This window comes from Austrofundulus limnaeus, unplaced genomic scaffold, assembly GCF_001266775.1.
Source record: "Austrofundulus limnaeus strain Quisiro unplaced genomic scaffold, Austrofundulus_limnaeus-1.0 Scaffold5, whole genome shotgun sequence".
NCBI classification, from domain to species: Eukaryota; Metazoa; Chordata; class Actinopteri; order Cyprinodontiformes; family Rivulidae; genus Austrofundulus; species Austrofundulus limnaeus.
The window spans coordinates 5,717,182-5,726,619 of NW_013952407.1; the positions used below are offsets into that span (position 1 = coordinate 5,717,182).

The window sequence follows — 9,438 nt, forward strand, 5'->3', positions numbered from 1 at the left end:
ATATAACTGAGTATCATCAGCATAACAATGGAAATTTATACCATGCTGTTTAATAACTTTACCTAATTGAAGCATATACAGTATAAAGTGAAGAAGATTGGTTGAAGCACTGAACCCCGAGGAACTCCATGACTAACTCTGGTGTAAGAAGAAGATTCATTATTAATATTAACAAACTGAAATCTATCAGTTAAATAAGACTCAAACCATTTTAGAGCTGTTCCTGTAATCCCAATATCAAGTTCAAGTCAATGTGAGAATATCATTAGTAACTTTAACCAGTGCTGTTTCTGTGCTATGATGAGCTCTAAACCCTGACTGAAACTCCTCATAGAGATTATTTCTATCCAGATGTTCACATAGTTTATTGGCAACTATTTTCTCAAGAATATGATTGAGTTTAGAGTACCAACCCACSTTTAGATTAGTTTTAATTTGATTTTTACCCTTACAAGGCAACAAACTGGTATTTTTACAGACCTCTGTATTTTTAGCTTTAAAACCACAGCGGAATAACTTGTCCTTTGGATCCAGACGCTGTTGTTTGTTAAAAGGTGACATCACGGTGAGTTATGAAGCCGGTGGGGTGGGGGGGGGGGGCAGCCTGGCCCCGCCCCCTTCCCTTCGCTCGGTGCTCCGGGCTCAGAGGGACTGTGTGGGACAGTCCGCCCGCTGCCCGCCGCTGCTCGGACCACCCGGACCTGATCCCACATGAGAACCCCTGGAGACCACCAGCTGCTGGTTCTTTGTTTGGGTTTTATCCTGAGGTGAGCTTCTGCAGTTTTGTTAACTTAATCCTGACTTGATGTGAGAAAACCAGGACTGTTCTGATTTCCTGCTAAGAAGCTACAAATATTTAATGCTTTAATTTCAACACTGTCTGAGGACAGGCTACTCACTGTTTTATTTCTATAGTTTAGTTTTCTCTGTATTTTAAACCTGGGACAGATTTTGAAAAGAGTTCTTGCTTATATTATAATGTAACTACTATTATTAAGGATTGACTGGATGAATGCTATTTCAGCATTTACAAAATATTGTTTTCCCATTGAGGTGTACTTGTTTGTTTGTTTGTTTGTTTGTTTGTTTGTTTGTTTGTTTGTTTGTTTGTTTCAGTCTAACTACTTCTGTATAGTTTGTACTAATTTAGCAATTGGCCTATTCTATATCAAAATGTTCAGCTCATTCAGGAGATGGGTGCAACAGAACTTTTAACTTATGTATCTTTTTTTTTTTGAAAATCTAAAAGTCTGGTGGAATGATTTAATGAATTTTTCGAAATGTATATTTTAAAATGTCTCCATGAATATAAACTGAAATCCTCTCAGTTCCTTTACTTTGAAAACTTCTTTAGCTGCTTGACTTATTTTTGTCTTTCTATACATTGATTTTTTAGTCATTCATTTTTATTGTCTATATTTTTTGCAAAGTTTAGCATTACTTTGCTATTTTTATCTTTTAGCTAATGTTTTGTTACTGTCTGCCCTTTTGTAGGCTATTATTTTACTGTAAGGTAATTGTTTTACAAATTGTAATCACCTTGTGCTACTTTTAACTTTTTAGCAATGATTTTATCATCTTTTTAACCTGGTAATGAGCTGGCTTTAGTTATTGTTTTGTTGCTTTTCTCTATTAGCTAGTCTTTTTATCTTGTAGCTTGTTGTTTTGCTTTTGTTTTTAGCTAAATATTTGCTACTTTTGGCTTGATCCTTTTAGCTAATGTTGTCTATTTTAGTTCTAAAAACTAAGCTTCAGCTTCTCCAGTAAAGTTTCTGCAGTCATTCAGCTCTCAGCGTTCACGCTGCATTGTCTCTAGTTTTTTAGCTTCTGTTTTAGCTTTAGTTTCAGATAAACCGTAGAACTAAAAGTGCCTGAAGCTCAGCTGTAATGGTTATATTATCCAGCAGTAGCAGACGCATGTCTTTTTTTATTTCCACACTCCAAGCTTGGTCAACATAAATCCGGCAGCGCTTTGATTTTTAGCGCCCAGCCTTGTAATTACAGAAGTTACGCAACGTAACCCATCAATTTTCCTCCAGTGGATAAATAAAAACGACGTCACACAAAATGATTCAGTGGAACTTGACACCTCGGAGCTGGTATTTGAAGGGGTTTTTAATTATGGAAACAAGGGCAGGGGTGTTGGGGTTATTACAAGTTGGGGGCAGTGACCCTCTGACCCCCACAACTTGCTGCTGAGCCAAACACACACACACACACACACACACACACACACACACACACACACACACACACACACACACACACACACACACACACACAGAACATTTGCTGAAACCAGTCAGGAAAAAAACAGTAGTTAATCAATAACTCCACCCCCCTGTGCTTCAGTGGCAACATTAAATCCAATAAAAAGTTCTCATTCAGGTCTTCCTTGGGTTCTGTAAGCTCCCCTGATGGATCCTTTGATCCTGCTTCGTCTCCAGCAGCAGCAGATGGTTAACACATGTTTGTAATGTGTTTCCTTTACAACCTCTTCARATGATTTACACTAATGACACATGATCTATGTGCCTATCAGAGCACTTGATGCCATCAGCAACTGCAGAAATTTAAATCAAAAACAGAGTCCTTTCATCCCTTAGAAGGAGATCCTCTCCTTTAGGTGTCCCATGAAGCAGACAACAGTGTGAACTTTGAATCTGGCTGTTGTATTTGTTTTTACTCAACAGCTATGCACTGCTCGCAAAGTGATGTTTAAAATCCCTGCTCTAAGGCTACGTTCACACTGCAGGCAAATACGACCAAAATCTGATTATTTTGCCCCATCGTATTTTTTATGACAGTCTGAACACGACAAATCCTTTACAAAAGTTCATTTCTTTTCAACTTTCATCATCTGCAATACAAATGTTTTCCTCTTATTTGACTGATAGGTGTCAGGTTGTGAAACATGGAAGCTCTGTGTCCGGGTCTCTGCCCTGTTCCGTGGGAGTTCCGCAGGGTAGCATACTGGGCCCATTGTTTTTCCTATTATACATAAATGACCTTCCAAAAATATTGAAGTATTCAAATATCTTAATGTATGCTGATGATACTGTTCTTTTTTTTTGTCTGATTTCAATATTGAATCTATTAATAGTCAGTTACAAGCAGATCTACAGACATTTCATGGTTGGCTTCAAGATAATCTTTTGTCAATTAATGTTAAAAAACTGTGTTTATATATTTTTCCTCACCCAGGAGACATTTCAATATAACAAATCAACTCACTTTTTTAAACAAACCCCTTGATATTGTCACTACCTACAAATATCTTGGAATTACTTTGGATTCTCATTTGACTTATCGTGATCATGTACAAGTCTTAACCACTAAGTTGAAACAGAAATTAAACGTTTATTCAAAAATTAGATCCAATCTGACATCTTCTGTTTCAAATATCTATTTTCATGCCATTATACTCTCAACCATGTCGTACTGTTTACCTGTTTGGTCTCTTACAACAAATGAAATCTTAGAACCCATAGTTAGGCTCTACAGCAGGGCCTACAAAATTCATAAAAAAAACTTCCTGGTTGGACTCATCACTGTACAGTTCTTTCATTGTCTGATGCCTTGACTTTTCAGAATTATGTTTTGTATAGTGGTATTAATTATATTTTCAGATCTTCCAAGGTGCCAATTATGGAACTCTCTGTGCATTGTTGCCCAAATCAAATTCTGGAAGTGGTCATTCAACTAGATCTGTTACAAAAGGACAACTGATATTACCAACTTTTAAAAACTGTTACGGCCAGAGGGCTTTCTTCTATGTTTATACTAAAGCATGGAATGACATTCCTCAAAACATAAAGTCCATTTCAAAACTACAGCCCTTTAAGAAGAATCTTGTCTGCCATCTGCTGGACACTTTTTTGTTGTGCTCATATTTAGACGTCCTATTTTGCAAATGCTGCCTTTTTGAAATTTGGTATGCTTGTTTGTCTTTGTGTCTATGGTGTATAATGATGTGATTGTGATGCTGTAATTCTGAGTGTTTTATGTGCTGCAGAACAGGAACCTGCTGTAAGACAGCAATTATGCTGAGTCAGGCTTGATTTTTAATAATCTTTTCCTGTTGAATCAATAAATCAAATCAATCAAATCAAATCGCTTTAGCGCCCAGCTCCATTTATCAGAATGTACAAAACTCTGGGAGGAGGATATGCAAATTCCTTTCAGCATGTGACTTATCATACCTGAAACGAACTTTTGCTGCTTTTGCATCTATATTTAGCACATTTGCAAGGCATGTGCACACTGGCTGCAGTCAATGTACCTGCTCTGCCTCGGATGACGTTACCTGTTCCCCCCACTCTCACCCTAACAACCTGCGTCCTGTTGTGTCAAGTGAAAGTACTACAGAGCTTTTTGTGAAATTTACTGATTTCTGAAGTTCAGTTTACAGGTAAACGTCTGACAGGTTGTCACTGAGACATCATGCTGCACACGCAAAATCCTCATTTCAATAGGGCGGTTCGAACCACTTTTGCACCTGTTATCATTTGAAACTTAGTACCGTAGCTCCACCATGCCCACTAATAGCACATGCAATTTTTTTAGTTTGCACAGCAATTTAGCACTTGTTATTTGGGATCTTAGTAAATCAGTTCCATTCACACACACATGCGTGTTTGTGTGTGAATTTAACATAACAAGAAGGATATAGGATTGTTCTGTTAACATTTTAACAAAATTACAMGGAGTAAAAGTCTACATTTTAGTTGATATTTGACAACAATAAAAGACAAATTTAGGGCAAAATTGTGTAAAGCTTGTACCTTTGRCATGCCCTGGTGGAGAAGCTGCCAGTTTGTTTTTGAGATGAGCCTAAATAGTACAACCGATTAAATATTTTCTCGACATTGACAGTCTAAGCTAAACATTGCTTTTTTAAAACTGTGCTGAAGGGAATAACAGAGAATGAGGAAATCAGTACGATGAGAACAAAAAGAAGTTTGTGCACACAGTTACGAGGTCCAAACCGTTCCAGCAGACACAGGAAGCAGATCTTTGTAGCCCATGTGGATATTTTCTGAAGCATGAAAATGTTTTCTTGGCTGAGGAGGAGGAGGAAGTCTAGCGGTGTTTCACTTGGATTCAGTCTGAGTGTGGCTGGTAAAAGTAGGAATATAATTAAAAGTCAAAGGGTGACCCTGAAAAATGTGGTCTTATCATGTGTGTTTGTTCACCTGGTTAGCTGGATTTGTCAGTAAAGGACGTGAGAGCTGGAGGGAAGAGGAAAAACCTGCAACAAAATATTACTTTTAATTCGTTTTACTGAAAAACGAGTGAAAAGAGAGGAGAAAATTAAAAAGTGGGTAAACATGAAAAAAATAAAGGGTATAAAAAAATCCAAATTAAGAAAAATAATAGAAAAATGGGAACTGACAGGAAATAAGAAAGGAATATATTCAAACCCAAATGGTTTCAATCAGTGAAGGAAAAAAAGTAAGTTTGATGGTCATAATCGAGAGGCGAGAGTCCAACAACTGATGTTCTGTTCAGGAATGTGTTTGTGCGCTTGATCCATTCAACACAARACACTCTTGTGGTCGCTCTGGTTTCTATCGAAGAAAACCACTTCAGGGCAGAACTGGAACGATGGGACATTAAGTCTGAAGCATGAATGCAACAAAATCCAGTGAATAATAAAGAATAAAACTGGATCAGAGCATCTCTAGACGGGGGCATTTAGGTAGGGAAATGAATTAATTTGTTTTAAGAAAGCTAAAAACAAATAATCACACATCAGAATGTAATAATTTTATGAACATWCGTGGAATCAAGAAAAACACGAAAACCTTTGAACTTGTTTTCACTGAATACTTCATTTTACTTAAGGAGTTAGAGCTACAGTTTAACGGCTTGAAGCTTGTTATTGACTGAAAACTTTACAGCTTGACAAAATAATGTTATCTCATATTTTTGATCTCTTTCTGCTCCACCTGCCACCTTTCCCATAAACTCTGTCCTATAAACTGTCAGTCATGCTTTTGAGCTAATTTAATTTTATTTTTCACCCTCTGACAGAAAACTGAACCTGTGACTAAAGAGAACAGAGCTGGGAGCTTTTGCGTTGGTATCAGCACCCTGCCAGGGATGATGGGGAAGATGAAGGATTAAGAGTTAATCCGGGGTATGTGCACATCTCCTACTCTTCTAAAATCTAAGACAAAGGCAAGTTGCTGCAAGGATTAAAAGCATTAAACATATCATTTGTCAGCATTCAGCYTGTTTTGCTGTTTTTGATGTAATCTTCAGGAAATTCTATCTGACACCTTAAAAAAGTAACTCAGAAAACAGCKAGTACAAAATGTTCCTTAGGAAGGATGGAGGGGATATTTAGATCAAATGAGCTTATTTACGATACATAAGAGGAACCACACAGAGTGACCCCTGCTGTGTTGTGGTTAAACGTCTTTCAATGAKGTTACATCCAAATAAACAAGTTTAGAGCTTTCTGTTCAAAGTCGGAGTAATCAGAAATATCTTTTTGTTGTTATAATTTAAATACCACCGTCCTGAAGCCACTTGCACGCACAGAAGTAGACATCACATGCAGCACATTGTGTTTACACGAGTAAATGTGACTGCTACATGTTACATGTGTGGATCAGAGCTGACTCAATTATTATCTGCTGTGTTTGTTTCATCCAGTGGTTTTTTATTTATTTATTTATTTATTTTTTTGCTTCCTGCCTGCTCTGTGCAGGGTTTTAATTCTGGGATGGGAGCAAATAAGTAGAGACTATGCTATCATGCTAGCATCGATCCAACTAGTTAGTATACCAACATTAGTATTTGTTTGTGTAATCTCTCTCAATCATCCAGGAAATGAGAAATCTGAAAAGTAAAAAAAAAAAAAAAGATGAAGCAACTGGACTTCTGCTCTGTAGTTGAAGTTTAGTGGAGTTCCAAGCTMGAAACTATGATGTAGGTATCAGTAATATTCAGTGGTTGCTGGTGGTAATATTTGTAGTGTGGGCTAACAGATAATAGAATATAATAAAATGCTGCAGATTGGATTCCAACACCAGAAGCATCCAATTTGAAGTAAAGAAAACCTGCTGTAAACTTTTTCAGACAACTGTAAAGCAAACCACCACCAAGAACCAAGCTAATACAAAATCTGACAGTTGTCCAGTATTTAATTCCCTTTCTTTAAAGGTTAAACTTGCTTAGCTACACTTGCTGTAGCCAGTCCTTTCGCTGAAACCATGTCACAGAAAAACAGGTTTTGCAGCTTTACATTTAGCTGTATTTGAATATCTTTAGGTCCATCCACCTCCAATCTCATCACTTCAGTTTTTGAAAAAAGTTGGCCCCAATGAGCAGCAAACTGACATCTGTCAATCATTCTGWACCTCGAACGGGGCTGTGAACAGTCAGTTTGGAAAGACTCTGGGATTTTCTTGAGACTGCTTGGCACCATGTTTGATGTAGATTTCACAAAATGTGACGCAATATTTTTAATTTGTGTTTAGTAGGTTTATTAAGATTTTAATTGTAAAGACCCGGGATGGCTTAACTAGCCCACTTATACCTGCTAGAGTGTGAAGGTAGCCAGAGGTTCTAGTTTCAAAACATGCAAAACCAGAAAGAACACCCCTGAACTGGGAACAACAAGTTGTTGATATCAGTATGTCTGTTTCAACAATCACTGCAGTGTTTTTACCTYTTGCTTTACCTCACTTCATGAGAAAAACCCTCTGGACTGATGTTGACTCAAACTGGAGGTCACACCTCAGTATAGCTGCTTCATGTGGCTCTTTGTGAGCCTCAGTATGGCCCTGCTTTGTGTTGGTATGTGGGCATAATTCCCCCCCACCCCTCTCTGCTCCCAGAATGCCCCTCTTAAAACGGCAGCCAGGGGAAGTGGAGCGTGGAGCCTGGGACTGCGGCCAGCAGCAAATTAGAAGGGTTGCCTCAGACCTGATGCAATCTTTATGTTGTAAACCATAGAAGGTCATTAATGAAGCCAGACGAGGCTTTACGTGTGTGGGAGGCCTGCAGATGCTTAGCTACTGCTGCAGAAAACTTTAAAAAACAGAGGTGTGTTTAGAGCTTTTATATGACATCAAAATATAATTCCTGAAAAGCAATTAGTCTTTTGGAAAAGAAAAGATATAACAAATCATCTGGCTCCATTACAGAGTTAAGAGACTAAACTAAGGCTATTATTAGCTAATTTTGTATTTGACATGGTTTGAAAAAGAAAAGAATAAATCGTGACCTGGTAAAATCCCAACGCTATTTAAGAAAATGGGGATATAGATTAGTTACTGCGCTTTGTCAGGTCTTTTCACAAACTGTCTTGTGARATGGCAGCAAAGACATGCCTTTCTATAAGCTATCAAGAAATCAGTAATTGAGCTATCCARATCCTGCAACCATGTGAGATTTAAAAAATAAAACTGGTATTATGAAATCAAACCACCCATCATCACTACATTACCCTTTTGAGCTACAATACTGGCTCATCCTGATATTTCAGTTACTGCCTCCCTTGATGGCTCAGAAGAGTAAAAGCTGTAGGTTGACTTCAACCTGTGGCTTGAAATTGTTTTGTGACAAAGCCTTGACACTAAAACAGAATTACACAAGTGGCCAACCACTATCTGTGCTAACGAGGCCAGAATCTGTGCTGCCATCTTGATTGGTCATCATCACATCATGTCACAGCAGAAAGACAGCCTTCTCTTCGTTCTGTCGTTTGTTCCAGACCTTTCATTGGTTTGTTTTGTATTTCCTGGGTATCTTGGTAGATGATATGTCTGTAGGTGCTGTCAGCATGGCATTAAACCACAGAAAGTTGGTTTATAAAACACAAATTTAGCCAAGAAGACCAATGTTTTGCTATTAAGGGTTATAACTATCTGAACCTGAATTACGTACATTGATTATTATTTTTATTTAGCGGTACAAGTCCAATACACTATTAGACCAGGAGTTGTCACTCTCTCCAYCCTAGATTACTTTAATTATTGCAAAACAGAGTTAACTATTAGTGACAAATTTTTCTGAATCACTAACATTAATATACCAACTGATGTCATGAGTCAATATGTTCTAAATATTACTGAATAATTTAAAGGGATCCCCAATTAGTTGTAATATTAGACTTTATATGATAAACATATATTTTAACTGTAAAATAAAGACTGTAAAAATACTGTAGGATGTTCAGTTTTTATAATTTTTAAACTAAAAGTTAAAAAATATATTACACGGACAGGGCCATTGTATTTACATGCAAAGCATTCTGGGTAAATGATGACATCAACTAGGCCCTCGGTGTGAGGCTGCTAGCGAGCTATATCCACCCTGAAGGTTAATKTTGGACAATATCTGATGATCGACTCTTTTAAATGAAACCAGAGAGCGTTGACAGAGAGGAGAAGGTAGAAATGACTCAGCCTGTAACTGAAAATA

At 37.5% G+C, this 9,438-nt stretch overlaps 1 protein-coding gene across 2 annotated transcripts in view; it reads left to right on the forward strand.

Annotated features, from left to right (window-relative positions):
• The first annotated feature begins 658 nt into the window (after positions 1-658).
• cdc42ep1a (CDC42 effector protein (Rho GTPase binding) 1a) overlaps positions 659-9,438 on the forward strand; it is a 25,586-nt gene continuing 16,806 nt past the window's right edge. Inside the window, exons 1-2 of one of the 2 annotated variants that reach the window (XM_014028357.1) lie at positions 659-767; positions 6,037-6,142. The gene's annotated coding sequence lies outside the window, so the exon portion shown is untranslated. The remainder of the gene's footprint in view (positions 768-6,036; positions 6,143-9,438) is intronic. The other variant, XM_014028363.1, reaches the window with a different exon arrangement.